Source organism: Polistes dominula, unplaced genomic scaffold (genome assembly GCF_049000335.1).
Source record: "Polistes dominula isolate Pdom_NZ unplaced genomic scaffold, Pdom_raw_medaka contig_20, whole genome shotgun sequence".
Classification (NCBI taxonomy): Eukaryota; Metazoa; Arthropoda; class Insecta; order Hymenoptera; family Vespidae; genus Polistes; species Polistes dominula.
This window is the reverse complement of record NW_028301147.1, coordinates 6,436,824-6,454,354: the sequence shown is the minus strand read 5'-3', so window position 1 is coordinate 6,454,354 and position 17,531 is coordinate 6,436,824. Positions and strand designations below refer to the sequence as shown.

General features: G+C 34.8%; 1 protein-coding gene across 5 annotated transcripts in view; it reads right to left on the bottom strand.

The window, feature by feature from the left end:
• Window positions 1-17,531, bottom strand: part of LOC107074170 (latrophilin Cirl) — a 284,489-nt gene that overhangs the window by 186,586 nt on the left and 80,372 nt on the right. Inside the window, exon 1 of one of the 5 annotated variants that reach the window (XM_015335344.2) lies at window positions 2,937-3,091. The exons of the other annotated variants lie outside the window; for them this stretch is intronic. The gene's annotated coding sequence lies outside the window, so the exon portion shown is untranslated. Of the gene's footprint in view, window positions 1-2,936; window positions 3,092-17,531 lie in introns of those variants that run through there. 5 annotated transcript variants of the gene reach the window in all.

Below are 17,531 nucleotides of genomic sequence, written 5' to 3'. Positions count from 1 at the left end.
CGTATTCTTTGCTTAGAAAAGAAGAAAAAATTAGAAAAAAAAGAAATATAGATAATGAAGAAGATAAAGAATCGAACAAATTCTACTTTTCCTTCGTAGAATCGAACTTTATAATATAATTCGACGAAGTCGTAGAATGAGTAGGATTTAACTAACTTCCCGAAGAACAAGGCCCTTTCTCTTTCGCAAGATTCCATCGTTGTTAGATACCTGTGATCAAATCATAAAACTTCCCTTTTCAGGTCAGAGTGTGTTGTCTAAAGTCTATGCTCTTACTTATTTTGCTGTTTATCTTTGCGCTCTCTCTTTCTCAGTCGACAGATTTAATACGAGGATCTACGTCTTTTCTTCTCTTTTCAGAGAAAAATAAAATTAAAAATAAAATTAAAAATAAAATTAAAAAAAAAGGAAAAAAAAGGAAATGATTAGTGCGACGTTCCACGTAAACGTACGTTCGCAGAAAGTTACGGTTCGTGGTTGGCAAGAAGGGACCCCATTAGACTTCCTATCGAAAGAAGAGATGAGAATAGAAAGAGAGAGGAACAGAAAAAGAGAGAGAAGGTTGCGCGGGCACGGTTTTATTGCGAATCGCTTTTAGCAAGTATCTAAATGACGATTCCTTGAGAGCGAACAACTCGTATATACTTGACGGGCTAAGTTTTTCGTCCCTGTGGATTCTTCTTAAGTAACGTCCACTCATCCCCTCTCTTCTCTTTTCCTTTTTCTCCTTTCTCTTGATCGAAACCATGCCCGGTGGTGCTTCTTCTTCTTTCTCTTTTATACCCAACGGAATTCTTATCACGTTCGCCAGCAGTACCGCTCGAAAGAAAGATAAGAGTCACGTTATGAGAATCAACCTACGCTGCTATATCTGTACTTGAGATTTTATGAACAGAATAATCGTAGAGTATCTCGTAGCAAGAGTATTTTTGAATTTATTATATATACCGTGAACCATCAAAATTATGTTGAATGCAAAAATATTTTATTTTTCATTGAGATGTTACGGGATATTTTAGATGTTTTTGTTCACAAAGATTCAAACTAATCGTATCCGATTTCACGTTGGTTACACGTGTTTCCTGACTTATTATACCACATCGATAAAAATCAGAAAGAAAGCGTGAAATAGAAAACATGGCTCCCTTCTCTTTCATTTTTCTTTTTTTTTTTACGTAGAGAAACGGTCAGAAAAAGTAGGCGGCACGGAATCCGCTTATCCCGCGTGCTGGATGTCCGAACAAACAAAGCTATGGATTTCCCATGGGACTTTAAACGTTGTTGCTGACGTGCCGAGGAGAGAATTCTCAGGTAGATTTCAGGTAATCCAGCGCTTGCAACGGCAGCACATGGCTTTCGAGAACTCACATAGAGCAAAAGTGAGGGAGAGGAAAAAAGGAAGAAAGAAAGAAAGAAGGAAAGAAGGAAAGAAAGAAAGAAAGAAAGAAAGAAAGAAAGAAAATGAGAGAGAAAGAAGCACGAAGCAACAGCCTTCGCAATGGATGTAGGGATCGTGTTTCTCTAGGAAAAAGGGACCGTTCCTGAAAGGAAGAAAACGAAAGGAAAAAGGATCTACCGTTCTTTAGGACCACCAGCCACTACAAACTAATTGTAAATTTTCTTGATTCTTTGCGAGAAACGAAGAGAATTTAGAAAAGTTAAAAAGCGTACCAGCATCTCTATATACCTACTTCAAAATTTTAAGTTTACAATGAAACAGATGTTACATCGGATTATATTAATACTACTTATGTTGTATCCCCACCTATAACAATATGTTAAACATTATCGTAACAATATTTATGAAATTATTGAAGCCTTTTTTAAATCTCATTTTATCCTTCGTTATCTAAGAGTCGACAGCAGTGGAGACAGCTGTCTTTAATAAGACGCTTCCTTATTCTCCCAGTAATAAAGCAAACATAAATTACGAAGCGGCACGTCGAGGCCATACGAATGGGAAGAGCAGAAGTACGGTGTGGTACCGAGCGGAACACATAAACGCTTTGGCCTCACCCTGTACTTTTGGTCACTTGTGTCCCTTCTCCTCTCACGCTTCTCTTCCCTTCTCATCCCTTTCTTTCGCTTCCTCTATCCTTATTTTCTTCTTCTTCCACCTTCGTGCGCTTTGCGCGCCGAAGGAAGACGGTAACGCGAGAATGGCGTGTCGTTTTTGCTAACGACGAGGGTGGCCCTCGTTAAAACAACGTCAATGTCCTGGAAAACCGGCGGAAGCGGTAACCATGCGATCGACCAAATTTCTTTCTTTCTTTTCTTCTTTCTAAATACTATCATATCTGAATAAAGAAAATTTCTTTCGTCGATGCTATGTACAACTTCGTTAGATAAATTATATAACAAATGTTAACTAAGATTATTGTTATTACCTTATTATCGAAAAGAAATTAGAGCAAACGACTCGAAGCCTCACGAAAGTCCTACTTTATCAACATTCGTTATACATTTGTCTCTACAGAGAAGGGCAAGTAAGCGAATATATACATATAGCTAAAGGGAAAGGGAACGCCTTTAGGCATGGACGAGCGAGCAACGATGAAGTCAGCAGTGTCGTTAGACTACGTTCACACTGAACACAATAAAGCGTATAGAGAGAATTGACAGAGAAATAGGACAAGGGAGAAGGAAGGTATAAGGCAAGGAAGAGGGTGTAAGTAGTAGTCTCTAATCACTACGCAAACGCGTTCACAATGCAGTACAGCACATCGTCGGCCCTTTTGTACCGATACGCCTCTACTCTGCTTCTATGGTCCTTTTTCGAAAGTACAAATGTGTTCGGGGTAGGGAGGGAGAGAGAAAAGGTGTGTGTGCGGGGGAAGAGGGGGGCGAAAAATACAGAAATGGATAGGCATCACGATATTAAACATGTTTGTATATAAAATATGTTCGTACACATTGTTAAAAGCTTATATACCTACTTTCTCGAATTTGGTGTGAACGAAACGTAAGGCCCCAGCGTCAGTTGTATGCGTCACTTTAACAGCGTCAGAATTCCATTGACCTTGTAACCCGAACGGTACGCGTTCTTCCCATTCTAGTCGAGCAGCCACAACACGCAGTGACATTCGACGCTCCGTTAAAACGACCAAGAAACGGAACCTTCGAGTCTTTGTATTAGAAATTTAAAGCTTTAAGATCTTAAAAACACGTGTACCGACCACTTTAATGTTATAACCGTTTGTAAAACGACATTCTTATGTAACCTACTCCTAATAATTATTTAGCGTGATCCTAGAATTAAAAGTATATTTCTCAATTTAAGGGGATAAAAGAAGATTGTTAGAGAGTTCATTTGAATAAATCGATAATTTTCAGTAGGGAGTTTATATGCATGCTGCATCTATTTTAACTTGGCCTATACCTAAAATTTCACTATTACCACTAACGTAAAAGGATCAAATCGAAATGCGGTTATTACAAAGATCGTACTGACCCTTGCTTAACATTGATTACACTATAGAGATAAGCCCGATCGCGTGACTTCCACATTACCTAAGTCCCAATCGTATTAATTAAATTCCATGCACCACCGGCGCAATTAAACGTGCTGGCTAGGAGCCAGCGAGACAACGGTAATGCTAACTTTTAAACACTTTCACTCCGTCTTTCATCGTAATACGTGTAAAATATGTAAAACAACGAAACCCATTCGATCGTACAACATAGTTCAATCTACAACTAATTCATATAAATTTGAGCATTCATTTATTTAATTCAATGAAACTGGATATAAAAAAAGGAAAAAATGATGAATCGTTTCTCGCGTATCCATTAGTCATACTGTTTCTCTTTGAATTTTTTATTTTTTTTATTTTATGAGTAATAATATAAAGTCACGTTATTATTTTTTTTTTTAATAAAAATTCTTATTACAGAAGAAACTTACTATATTCTTATCAAAACGTAAAATTAATTAAATTTTATTCTTTTTCTTTCTCTCTCTTCCTCACTCTCTTTGTGGTTATTAGTCGAAAATCGTGGTAATACTGTGATAGCATTTCCGCGTTGTGGTGAATGTTAGAAACCGAGTATCGTTCGTCGCGCTTCGAAATCGTTCATGAGAAGATGCGAAAGAATGGGAGAAAAGGAAGGTTAAAAGGTGGAAGAAGAAGAAGAAGAAGCAAGAGATTAAAGAGGAAAAGAGAAGAGCTAACGACGAAAATGTAGACGACGAAGAAGATGAAGAAAAGGAAAAAGAGAGAAAAAGAGAAAGAGAGAGATAGAGAGAGATAGATAGAGAGAGAGAGAAGGAAATGCGCCAGCAATGCTGGGAGGTCATCGTAAATGCGCTTTATTACCTTGGAATAACGTTTTACGTCCCGCAAGAACGCTATTCGCGGAGAAGCTGGATACGGAGGAGAAGCTTTATTAGTCCGCGAAAAGGTCGACCCGTGCCTTGATTTAGGATACGTCGTAGCAACGTATAGAATTCACGACGTATCTCATCTTTTTTTAAAGAATATGAAATGACAGTGAATGTCTTCTCTCCTTTATTTTGTATTAAAAAAAAGAAAAGAAAAAAGAATCTAATTACGGATATAACATTTTTACGATTATCGTCTAAATGATTAATTATAATATCGATTTCATTAATCGTATCACATGAATCTGCGTGTAAATTATAATAAATATACAAGGTATTTAAAAAAAAAATCATTATTAACAAGAAAATATAAATAAAAAATTAATATTGATATAATGATATCTTGATTTTTCTTTTTAAGAGACGTATTTTTATTTGTTAAGTATAAATCCATAATCTCCTTACTTCAAATATTTGCTTAGAAACAAAAAAAAAAGAAATTATAATTTTATAGTTTGGTAAAATGACTCTTCTTTTGATATGGCCTATAAATTATACATTAACAATACGTTTAAATGATTGTGAGACTACGTGGATGTACCGATAAATTAGTTTGAATCGATCGAAGCAGTTATATTCTTCTTTGGATTATCGTTTAAATGAATATTGGAAGCTAACAACACATCGAGCACGTATCAATCGTCCGTCATATCGTCAACTCCCTTTTTCGTGTCCTCCTCCATTGCTCCCTCCGCTGGACACATAGTTATCTCGTCACGAACGCTTTTTGCACGAAACCTTCTTGACGAGTTAATTCAGCTTGAAATGAGAGCAAGGTCAAGAGGCTCGGATCTTGTTCGTGTTGAGAAAAAAACGTGTTGAAATACTTTTTTTTATTTAAGTTTTGTCAGATAACAAAACGTTGATAACAATGAGATTTCGTTTGTGTTTTATTTCTCTCCATTGATACATAGATATACTACAATGAAAACAAACAAACAGAATGAATAATAAATATAACAACGTTGCTTTGATCCGAATTAAAAAAAAAGGATGACGAACGGTACTGAAACCTGGCTTTTGTTCGGAATATAAAGATCGAAGCAAGGTGCGAAGAACAACTCACAACGAGTTGTCATCGTTAATACAACGTTGAAACGAACGATAGGATTGAACGGTATCGCACAAACATAATTCAAAAAGGGCTCGCAAAAATTTATCCACGACATCTTAACCCGGAAGAAGAGAGGGATTGGAAAGGCGGTCATGGTGACATAACGGAGGGATTCGAGAGAATTGGGACGAATTGATCCTCTAGGGAGCTATTATCGATATAATCGTTCTAGCCGTGCGTGTCACCCCTCATGCCTTTACCGTCCGTCCAACTAGAACTCTACCCTCCAACCATTAACCGTTTTACATCCCGTCGTGTTCCTTTTCGTCCCGTTCTATGCCGTTGTGTCCTGTTCTATCCTGTACCATTCTAAAACTTTCCACTACGTGAATAGTCCTAGCCCTCTCTTTTACTTACTTTTATAGAGTATAGTCGAAGCTCAAATTCGATCTCCATCGTTCAAGATTATCCCTCTGCATCTTTTGAAAAATACATTAATATTAATGCAAATTGTAAGCACGAGATAATCTTAGGATATAATAATAGATTGTTACGGAAAACGATGAAAGTATCATTGCACGATCAACATGGTTATTTATAAATAAAATTTATTCTTTCAAATTTTGATCATACCATGATACATCTTACATCTGCATACTAACAACAACGAGAAAAATAACATAAGCCATATGGCATAAGGAAAAAGATAATTCTACTATGCCGATATTTCTGTTCGCTACTGTACATGGAAAAGCAAACTCAGCGACAACAGATCGTGTCGACCACACTGTTGTAAGCTATTCCCTAGGGTTGCGTCTTCGACGTGACGTAATCTTTTTGATCGTAACACCGACGACGTGTCCGATTTCTCGCGTTTCTATGCCGCTTTTTTCCTAAACCGATAAATCTGATGTGAGCATGACCGATATCTCTATCGTAAAAGAACGGAATACAATAGTATCCGAAGGAAAAGGATCCGTAATTTAATGAATATAGAAAACGAAGCACGTGCATCCATTTTTTTTTTTGAAGGATTCGATTTCGTTTACTATTCTCAACGTCATGCTGCATAACGCTGGTACTACATCGGATAATACGTTTTTCGTGTAAAATGCCCAACACTACGGTAAATGGGCTGAAACCGATCAATGCTATTGCGTAGGGAATAGCTATCGTTCCTATTTTCGAGCAAAAACCAATAAACAATAAAGAATGCTGACAAAAGTAGAAAATCGTAATATAAAACGTCAGATTTGAATAATTTAGAATTTTATTAAAAAAATATATATTCTTAAATAGAATTAATATCATTATTCGAATTAAATTAGAAAACTTAATATCACGGAAATAATAATCCGTTATTAATAAAGAGCCTCGGTATTTAGTATGCAGAAAAGTATAAATAAAATTAATAGTCTCAATGCATCGTCATATAAACGAACGATTGGTTTTATTTTTCTTTTTAAATCATATATCTATTTCCTCTGGTATATTTGAGTAAATTAAAGAAAAATGTATATTTGTCTATAAATGTATTATCGATTAGAATAAATGGCCAGACCGATGAACTCGATAACTCGATACCGCAAAGAAAAAAGCGTAAATTCGAGCTTATAATAAAATTAAAGATCGCCCCGACGTTCGTTCCTCTTCGATATCAATAGATTCGCGAATATAAAGAAGAGTGCCAATCGTCGGGCATTCATCTTTTCATGAATAGCTCGGTGATTGGCTGTGTTATATACGATCGGACACATCAAGAAGGACCGAACGATTAATAAATGCGAATACGAATACGATCACTAGTTGTACAAACTCTTGCGACTTATATTCATGCGGTAGTGTCGGTAATTTAATTTAGTATGTGGATTAAAGAGAGGAAGGGCTGCTTAATTTATATCGACTGGTTTCGACCGTAGTCGAAGATAAATTCTTCACGGCTTTCTCACTTCCTATTATCCTGCCTAATTTGATGTCAGAAATGAAAAACAATTTTTAAAGAATTTCAAATTATATAATATATATATATATACAAAACGTTTAGATCTCAGAAACGGTTGAGTTCTTGAAATAAGTTAAATAAAACTTTTTTAGTCAATACAGTATTGTATCCTATTTACAAATATAAATATTGAATGTTTTTTGAACACTACCTATATAACTTGTGTATAAAAACTATTCTAATATAAGTAAAGTACCTTAGAGTATTAAAATAATTGTTACTTAATTAAAAGAAATGTGTATTGTTTCCTGAAAGCAAAAAGTATATGATCAGAGTACCGTCTTCCTCGAAATTAACCTTCAGACTGGCACGTTGTCCTTTATGAAAATTCTTTTATTAAATATTGTTTATATGACTTTCCGAACGTTGCGCATGTGTATAACAAGAATACTATTTGTAATAGATAGAAATTAAGATTATATCTTTTTGATTTTAGCATTTGTACACACAACCTATTTTTACTAAAACTTTTTTATTCAGTACAGTGTATCCTATATACCACATAAATATTGAATGGTTTTTTTAACACTCTGTATATATTGTATAATGATACCTGCTATACTTATTCATTAATTTCTTCTATAGATATCTGAAGTTTATATCTTACTACGGCTCAACTTGATAGACAATGTTTCTTCGAAACGTCAACGGTGAAGTCACTTTAATGATAACGCGTCGACAGATCAAGTATGATAGAATCCGATCCTCATTCGTCAGAAACGTACAAGAAAAGTTGGTATCCCTGTGAGTCTCGGAGATGGCTACATCTCAAGCAAACCCATATCTTTTCTTCACAAAGTAGGAGAAGAAAAGAGGTTAAGGGAGCCAAGAAAGCGAGATAATGGTGGAGAAAACTAAAGAAGGTAGACGAAGAAAAGAAAAAGAGAAATAAAAAGAAAGAAAGAATATTACACGTTGATGAAAAAATGAACGAATAAATTTTAGATACGTTCGATAATAAAACAATGTAACATAGAAGTATCTTATTTAACGTTTTATAATAATTATTATTATTCTCTGTTTTAATACAAATATAGGAATTTAATATTAATATTTTTGGAATACTCGTATTTCGCCAAACGTTATTACATAAACCGAATTAATACCAAAACTGATAACTACTACAAACGCATAAATTACAGTAATAAATACGGATATTTTTTTCGATTGTTCTTTTATTGATATGTTAGGTATTATTCATTTTTTATAAGAATAAAGATATATTTCATCGTAATCAACTTATACATTTACATTTTTTTTAGTCCCTGATATTAATATATCAATAAAAATATCATCAGATAAATTAAATCAAATTTTATCTAGCGAATATAATTTTGAAAAAAAAAAGATTTTTATCTTTATTTTAATATTATAAATATTCTCTTCGATTTTGGTATGCATTTCAATAGTATATCAATTTCGATGTAACTTGATTGACATAATATCAATTTTAAATCTTTACTTATAAATATATTGAAAATTTTAATTGAATAAAAATTGAAAACATAATGATGAGTAAATATCAGTAAAAATAACAGTATTTTTATATTTCCATTTCTATAACAGTATGAAGGTATATATATGACCCAAAAAAATCCTGTCTCTTAGGTTTTGAAAGAAATTCCTAATTACAACACGGAATGAAACTAATTGCATCGTGTTTAGACACATATATACATAGTAACATAGCATCCTATCTGAGAACTATCCTGTAAATCAAACGCGCTCGAATGCACAATGCACTAATTACCGAACGCATCGTCGTTCGCTTTCTCCAAAAGCCCTCTTTGAGGATTCTGATCGTGCACTTGGTCCAGTTTGGAACAACCGCAAAGGAATCTCATTACGTGCGAGCTCACTATCAGGAGAGAGCATTCTCTCGAGCGAGAAATTGTCTAACATAAGACTAATGTAAGAACTAACGATATGCATCAGGCGACTATAATATATTCACTTGTAAAAAAGAAATTCTTCTCTCTCTCTCTCTCTCTCTCTCTCTCTCTCTCTCTCTCTCTCTATTTACTTCTCACCTTGAAGAAGAATAAACAAACACGAATATAACAGAGAGTAAATATTGTCTACAATTCTTCTAAAATTATGTATTAATCCAAAACGAGAAATTGCAGTACAGAAAAAGGGAAAGAGATAGAGATAGAGATAGAGAGAGGGAGAGAGAGATAAAAAAGTGCCGACGAATCTATAACTAAAAGTCTCATCACTGGCCATATGTAGTAGGTATATGTACTATGTATAACTGTGTTTCACGACAAGGAGAAGAGAAGTTTGTATCGCTTATGTGTCACTCGTATATACGAGAGGTTGGCAATTAGAAGCAATGTTGGGAGTGTACACCTCAACGAAGTATCTAGAGCAATGGTGGCGCTGTGTTCGCAAAGGAAGAACATAGGGTAACAGTAGTTACGTACATAGTTGTATTTCAGAGGTAAATCTTGAGCGAATTCGAGGAAACCGAATAAGCAAAAGAGGAAACCATGCTAGAAATTCTATACTCGTATCACAGATATATACATAACTCTGCTTTTGTCACAGTTTTTACAGCTAAAATAGTAATTAATAAGAAAGATTTATTCAGATATTGCTAGGACAAACGATCTAATTTCATTGACTAGTTTACTTATCGCGTGGAACGATACAATAATATGAAATAGATAAACATTTTTTTTTATAGTAAATAAGAAAAAAAATATGAAGAATAAAATGAGTGTAAAGTAAAGCTAACTACTCTACCGTAACATCGAGGAGAAAACGTCGATCGCATCGAAACTTGCTTCGAAATTAGCTTTTGTCGCCACCCTTCACGCCACCCTATGAACTAACGTTCAAACCCTACCCTACAACACCCTATACCACGTTAACTCTATCATTCGCGGTGTGTCTTGGCGAAGTTCTTCGTCGAAACTCGGCGAACCGCGACACCCCTTCGTCGTACGACGCGTGTCATTAACACCTACTTCTCGTTTCCTCGCTTCGCTTCATGCTCGAGATTGTTCGAGAATCGCAAAATCGCTCAAGGTCGACTAGATTTAACCAACTCGACTCGCAAAACCTGTCTTTAACGTTCCTACGCCGTTCATCTTTTATGAACGTGTAGAACATTTTTATACAAGATGTATGATAATTTACGATTTTAATTTAAAGTTCAATTCATTATATAAACATGTTTGAGAATGCATATGAAATTAGTCTAGAAATAAAACATCTTTAGATAAAATTATGCCTACGATTTAATGTTTTAACAACAATCTAATACTCTAAAGGAAATATATATTTCCTTTAATCTGTAATTGTATAATAAAAAATGTAAAAGAAGAAAAACATACACAGGAATATTCTATTAGGTGGTTCGGAAAGTCGTTTCGTTTTTCTTTTGTAAAAATAAAGACAATTTGTGCTTCGAGGTTAAACCTAAACCTTTCAAGTGGTCATAAATAGTTGAATTTGATAAATTTAACCTCTCATCGATCTCATGTGTTACTATTTGTCGATTTGCATTAACTAATGCCATTATTGCGTCAGTAAAAAACGAAACGACTTTCCGAACCACCTAATACATAAGCCTGTAAAGTTAAAAAAAGATCTACCTTTATAAAATTAATCAAATGAAACTGAATACTTTTTAATCCTCCTTTCTCCATATATGATTAAATAAGAACATACAATTCTTTTTATGAAAGACACTCTATACAAATAAACAAAAAATACTATGCTTTGAACGTCATTTTACCCAACCTGTATATTACATGTACATATACATGTGCTATATATCACCGCCAATATCCACCGTATTTTATTATCTGCATTCTCTCTATATAGAATAAAAAAGCGATAAACGATGAGACAAAGGGCAGGATTAAAAAAAGATGATAAAAAATATATAAAAAAAGAAAAAAAGGACCACGATCCGATCCTCATGGCTGTAAAATCGTCCTTCCTAAAGCAAGAAAACGGACCCGATCTACCATCGCGTAATCCCAGGATTTTTTATTACCATCGGTGGAGGTACCCCCAACCCTTCTTTTTCTCTCTCTTTCTCACTCCCACTCCTACTATTCTCTTTCTCTCTCTCTCTCTCTCTCTCTCTCTCTCTCTTTCTCTTTTGCAAGTTCGATCGTACGCGTAACGCATTTTTCGAATTACGTTTAAGCGCATTTTCGCTCGGAGGATCCGCTCGAGCTATTATTACTATTATCATTATTGCGTTTCTTCTTTCTTTTTCTCTCTTATTTTTTCTCTTTCTCTTCTCTTTCTCTATGTCTACCTTCTCTCTTCTCATCCATCGTGCGTATACCGTTCCCCGGTTCTTCTTTCAGGCTCGGCGATGGCTGTAAAGCGGCTGGTTGGACCGAAACCTTTCGCCTTTGTGTTCGCGCGCGCAGCTATAAAAGGGCGGCCTATTACTATTGTTATCGTTGTCGTTATTACCGTCATTATTAGCGGCACGACCGCGCTGAGAAATTTCGTGGTGGCTCTCCGCGTCCTGCACGATCGCTCTTTTACTTCTTTCTCTCTTTCTCTCCTGCTCTCTTTTTTATTCTTATACCTTATATATATATATCTTTTTACTCACACTTACATGCTACCTTTAACAACGAGCATTTAACCAGTTTTAAAAACTCCGAGACGCGGAAAAGATATTCATAATGTTTTTTCTTCTTTTTTATTTTTTTTATTTTATGATTTTTTTTTATAATTTTATTAAAAAGGAACAACGATAAAATTTACTATCTCCTCTTCCTCGCAATTTGTGACGATACAAGATTAAACTTCATCTTTTTAAAATAGATTTTGTGAAAAAAAAGTATTTCGTGTTTGAAAATGTCACAATGAATGTCGAAAGGACGAGAATATGGAAGGCTGGAGGAGAATGTATCCTTCATGTGAAGACGTACCGTCTCACTCTCACTCTCACTCTTACTCTCTCTCTCTCTTTCTCTTTCTCTCTCTTCCTGTTTCATACGTTTCTCCTTTGGGAGACGGTAGTTTTCCGCTTTATGCCCGAAAGCCTGCGCGATCACGAACTAAACTTGAGCTACGGGACGTGTAATTTTGGTCTTCTACTTGAATCAGGTTTTACGTTAGTTTCTCTTACTCGTTCAGCTATTTTTCGTCCCTTGCTCTTTCCATCGCAAGTTAGTGAGAGAAGAAAAAAGAGAGAAAGAGAGAAAGAGAGAGAGAGAAAGAGAGAGAGAGAGAGAAAAAAAGAAAGTAAGAAAGGATGTTGAAGAAGGGGAAGAAGAAGAAGAAGAAGAAGAAGAAAAAGAAGAAGAAGAAGGAAGAAAAGAAAAAGAAGGAGAAGAAACGGGGATTACTTATAGCTCCCTAGGTTCGTACGTATCACCGGACTTATTTTCCAAGGTATAAAAGAGAAGGAGTTGGGTAGAGAAAACTGTAAAGTATAGAGTTTCCTTCAAGATTTTGTAGATTTCCTGCTTCCCTCTTTCTCTTTTACCCTTTCTTCACGAAGACGATCAGTCGCTCGAAAAAAACTTTCCACACGGCTAATCCTAACTTTCTTCTCAAACCTTTTGAACGTCATAAAAGAAAGAACGTTGGGAATGCACATCGAGTTTAGTAACGTAACATAAGTTCAATTTTAATAATAATAATAATAATAATCATAATAATAATAATCATAATAATAATCATAATAATAATTTCTTATAAAATATACATAGTAGTAAAATATATATAGTAAGCTTTTATATAATTCAAAATCGTCACATGAATAATAATAAGTAACAAATACAATGGAGAATAAAATTATTATGGTTTTACAATTTCACCCTTTTTTTTTTACAAGCAAACTTATTCAGTTCGGGAACAACACACCAAGGACCTGAGACACAGTGACCCACCCTTTAGTATTTCTCCCTGGTTTTCATTCTGACAACTATAAATGTGTCTGTCTTTTGCTTAGGGTTCTAGAAATTCCCTCAACGGCGATATCGAAAAGCTATGGCGTACAAGGGTTCAAGAAAATTTTTCTAACTTTCCATCGAGAGCGAGAATAGATGACGTTTTCTCAAGCCGTCATCTAATCGATTCGTCCAACAATCTTTCGAGTTTAAATTTATTTCAGAACTGTATTAGGGGTTTCGGAGGAAGAAGGGTTGTCTAGTTCTAGTAATCAGATGCGGAATATTTGTAAAGAAGAAGAAAAAGGAAAAGAAAAAGAAGAAATGGCGCAGTGGAATATATTTAAGAACTACTGGAATTGGAAATTCTGGATAATAAATTGTCTATATCTATCTATACATGTCTCGTATCTAAAAATACCATCCTATCAATGAAGCTTTCTTTTATTTTCTTTTAAATCCTGAGTGATATAACCGTTTTATTTCTAATTATAAGGTATATTTGTACGGAGAAATAAACGATAGAGATTGAAAAAGAATACACGAGTAATTCATATAACATGACATGGATTATATTTCCTCTCTAATCGTTATAATGACCACGATGATCGTACGTTTAAATCGAGACGAGAAAATAAGAAAGTAAGAGAGACTAAAGGTTAATGTCCCTTTAAGCTGTTCCAAGGGCTGGAGCATGTTTGTGTGCTCCTAGGTAGTAGTAGAAAGAAGTATGCTGGTAGGTAGGTAGGTAGGTAGATAGATAGGTAAGTAGATAGGAAGATAGATAGACAGATAGACAGATAGATATATAGGGTGACCTACGCAAAGTGTTACGAACTATTTCTATTGAAATGATTACAACCATCGATTTGATTTCTAATTATAAAATTAAACGAAACAATAAATATTATTAAAATTAAGTATTCCTTAAATGTGACACAATTAGTATTTATTTTAATTCGAAAATATCTAATAATTTCATATTTAATATTTTTCCTTTCTTTTTTTTTTAATTACAAAATACTAATTTACGATCTTGTTTCACATTAAGAATTATAAGCCATTAAATTTATGTAAAAATTAGTAACACTTGATGCATGCCGCACTTTATACGTGTATGTATGTATGTATGGATCTATAAATGTATGTATGTAGGTAGGTAGGTTGCTATGGGTAAACCCTTCAAACGCGATCGTAGATAAGACGATCCAGAAGCGCGCGAAAGGGTTCCCCCGAGGATTAACGTGACATCTAGGTAGGAAAGCGTTGCGTACGATGTTTCCCTTCGACGTCGCGTTCGTCAAGCCGCATATAAACGTCGTAGGATCGGATTGCACCGTGACAAAAGTCACATCGTACCTCGATACCAACAGAGAGACGTCGAGTTTCTAAACCGCATGAATATCAAACGATCCGCGAACAATCGTTACTTACTTCGTAAGACTCGATATGGTATCTTATGTTTTATTCATTGGAGATTAATAAAGAGAGTGCGCTCGTGCGCGCGAAGAAAACACACGCTTATAATACCAGTACATATATCGATTTAATTGTAAATCGATTCCCGAGAAGCAATATAACATATAATGGACGTTACTCTGACAATTATTTATTTTATTCACTGTCATATTAATAAAATTAAACGCAAATAAAGTATCAAGTTAATTTTGTACTTAATTCATCAACTAATGATAATTGATAATTTAAAACGATTAACTTTAAACTATTATTATTATTGTTATTTTGTCTATACTTAAGCTCTACGATAAAAGGGAAAAGTAAAGGTTGGTCTTTTATTTTAAATCGAATTGGGTACACGTACCATATACGAAATGAGTATATTTAAAAGGGTCAATGAGTAAAGAAAGGAAGAACGAGGGTAAGAGTGCCACCGCTTGATCTTTCGAAAACCCAACGGGTTTCACGAACTGGCAAGTGTAATGTGAAACTCAGGTTTATCCTTCCAATTCTCTTTTCTCTTCTTTTACCATCTGTTCATTCGTCCTTTCGTCCTTTCGTTCGTTCGTTCGTTCGTTCGTTCGTTCGTTCGTTCGTTCGTTCGTTCGTTCGTTCGTTCGTTCGTTCGTTCATTCGTTCGTATGTATGTACGTGCTCAAGCATGGGAGGGTTCAATCTCGTTCAGAAGCCTTGCTTCGTACGAGAGACCCATAACAACACCGATAGAGAAAACAACAACGTGGGGGGGCGTTATAATAGTAACATTAGGACAATAACGATTAAAAGCGACGGTGGTTGGGTAAGCGAATTTGAAACGGCTTCTGACTTCCAGTTTGCTATATCCCCTGGACGAGGGTAACTTGGAAAAGGAAGGAATGGGCCTCGAGTAGCGAGAGGAGAAAGGAAAGACTAAAATTGGCAATAATGGAGATGGAAGGACGAAGAATACAGAGAGATTTATCTAAGGGGGTTTGAATCATGGATCCTTAAAACGGAGTCTTACAAAATATAAACCTAATTACCATGATGGAAAGCGTTACGATTATACCGGACTGTATTCAAATTTAATGATATTATTTCGTAATGGAATCTGAACGTTGATAAAACAAATTATACCTATGGAGAATGAAAATTTAACGAAATATTTGTCCGTTAATTTAATTATATAATCAGTGACATTATTAAAATATTATTATTAAGATAACTAAATATATTACATTAAAATGTAATAATAAACGAATACAATTTTCTGCCTTTTTCATAGCAGTTGGTTTATATGTTCAGATGTATGAAACGGTATGACATTTAATTAAATCGATATTTTTTTCTTTAAAAAAAAAAAAAAAGATGTAATTGAAAATCCGATGGGTCGTAATTATCAACAAGAGGAGAAGAATAAAAAGAATAACAAGAGAAGTAAAAGATAAAGGGGGGGGGAAGTCTTTCGTCTTCGACATCGTCGTTACCCACTTACGTTTTACCGCTCGTTGATCCTACGAAGAGGAAAATGGCGTGGAAAAGAAAGACGTCGCGCTGAGAATTTTTCCATGGGGATGGTTTTGAGAAAAGAAAGAAGAACAAGGAGAATAGAGGAGAATAGAATGAAGAACTAAAGTAGACTTTATTATATACACTAAGAGTGGATCTCTCTGACCTATTCAACGCTCACGTATATTTACTAAGAATGAAATAAAAAAGTGTCAGATGTTAAAAAGCAAAATTACTTCTAAAAAAAGAAAAACGAAAAAAAATAAGATGAAGAAGAAGAAGAAATACAAATGTTAAAAAAACAAAAATGAATGTATTCCTTGACCTTGATCGATCTTTAGATCTAAGGTCATACGAATTTGGAAAGCGGATTTAAAAAGTTTGGCATTTGTAAATGACAGAAAAAGAATAATCATAAAAGAAATAAGAAAAGGAAATATTTATAACGCGCTTCGTCGTGAAGGTACATTGGGGTTCGCTGGCCTGACGAGATAATCGTGCTCACGGGCCGACGATAAAATAGGATTTATTTCGATTTTAAATTGCTTTGCGCGCGCGCCAGAGCAGATGCTTAATGAGAGAAGAAGTAGCCCCGGTGCATTTGTTTATGACGATAAATCTTCGTTTATCGTTGGGACGTTGCGGCACACTGTATAATGGACTCATCCATGAGCTGTAGCCCGTCAACGTCGTCCTTGTTCATCCTTCAAAGAAAGAGAAAAATGGAGATAAAGAAAGAAACTGAGAATTCAGAGATAAATAAAATCGCGCTAATTACTACTTTCTCAAAGCTAACAAGGATCAATCGATAAAAGAAAGATAGTAACAAAAGATCACTTTATATCCATGAGACCTCTCTTACTCCTTATTTTCCGTAATGAATAAATGCAATGAAAACCAAAAGTAAAGTTGAGTAATAATCAAATTCGATCCTTTACCTTCTAATCGTGAGATATATATTACTTCGTAAAAGTCTACTTTGACTTTTGAAAATGAAAAAACAAAAATAATATGTGCAACAATTTTCCTTTTAAAAACATCCTAAATCCCTTGTAACATAATCACCGAACATCATTAAACATTGTAACATGACGAATTTCGAGTCGAGAAAAGATTAGCAAGTAAGTAAGGTCGATAGATTTCAAAGCTGTTACAGAAGACATGACGAGCACGAAACGATAATAAAGCAACGATTAACGCGATGGTGAACAGGGGAAAGGTAAACTAAACGATGTCGACGACGACACGAAGAGTTAAGAGGTGGGGGAGAAG